Source organism: Salvelinus sp. IW2-2015, linkage group LG17, assembly GCF_002910315.2.
Source record: "Salvelinus sp. IW2-2015 linkage group LG17, ASM291031v2, whole genome shotgun sequence".
Taxonomy (NCBI): domain Eukaryota; kingdom Metazoa; phylum Chordata; class Actinopteri; order Salmoniformes; family Salmonidae; genus Salvelinus; species Salvelinus sp. IW2-2015.
Window position 1 is genome coordinate 30,350,778 of NC_036857.1, and position 1,033 is coordinate 30,351,810.

At 49.5% G+C, this 1,033-nt stretch overlaps 1 protein-coding gene across 2 annotated transcripts in view; it reads left to right on the forward strand.

The window, feature by feature from the left end:
- Window positions 1-1,033, forward strand: part of fignl2 (fidgetin like 2) — a 30,480-nt gene that overhangs the window by 21,178 nt on the left and 8,269 nt on the right. The window contains exon 1 of one of the 2 annotated variants that reach the window (XM_024005696.2): window positions 7-590. The exons of the other annotated variant lie outside the window; for it this stretch is intronic. The gene's annotated coding sequence lies outside the window, so the exon portion shown is untranslated. Of the gene's footprint in view, window positions 1-6; window positions 591-1,033 lie in introns of those variants that run through there. 2 annotated transcript variants of the gene reach the window in all.

The following is a 1,033-nucleotide window of genomic DNA, read 5'->3' on the forward strand; positions in this document are numbered from 1 at the left end:
AGAGAGAGAGAGAGAGAGAGAGAGAGAGAGAGAGAGAGACAGAGAGAGAGACAGAGAGAGAGAGAGAGAGAGACAGAGAGACAGAGAGAGAGTGGCAGTTGCCGGTCGGTGGATATTAGCGGTTTGATTTAAATGGCAATAAGAGTCCAGGCTCCAGCCTCACAGTCATACAGACAGAGGAATGACTCATGGATCATCAAGCAGCTAGGCCTCTCTCTATTGCTGAAGGGAACACTTAGGGTGCATCCCAAATGGCAGCTTACGTAGTGCACTACTCTTATGGATCCTATGGGTCCAGAAGTAGTGTGCTAGAAAGGGAATGGGGAGGGTGCCATCTGGGGCGCAGACTAGAAGAGGCCAGGCAAGTAATAATGACAGCTTCTTGTTCTTTATTCCTTTATTTTACCCCTCCTCTCCTCTTCACTCCGTCTACCTGGCTATAGTGCAAGTCCTCCACTCCTCTCCTCTGCCTGATCTGCCGGGCAATAGTTCTAGTCCTCCACTCCCCAGGCCAAATCGTGACAGTTCAATAATGCCAAACTATTCCTGGAATGTCAAGCTAACGCCTCAGCAAGAAGCAGCCTGACTGTGTGAGTCTTTATGAAACGGCTGATTCTACTAAGTTGTTTTTTCTCCTTTGCATTCTTCCATATGCTCCCCTTCTCCCTTTTTTGCTCGTCTTCTCAGTGTATTGAACATGCATGATCAATCAGAGGCTCCCTGCGTTGTGCTACACACAAACGCGCACCAACAAACGCACACACACACACACAAACACACATATAGAGGAACAGCGCCAGCTAGAGTCAGCCAAAGTACAGAGTAACAGACAGGAACAGGCATTCCACTCTCCCAATGTTCCATGGGAGGCTGCAGATGAATAGCACACTATTCTGTGATTCCAAACCCACCCAACCCCCTCCTCCTTTCTCCTCTCTCCATAACACTGTCCAGTGTCCATACTCCCCTTCCCTCCATCCCTCTTCCCCCTCTCTCCACAACACTGTCCAGTGTCCATACTCCCCTTCCCTCC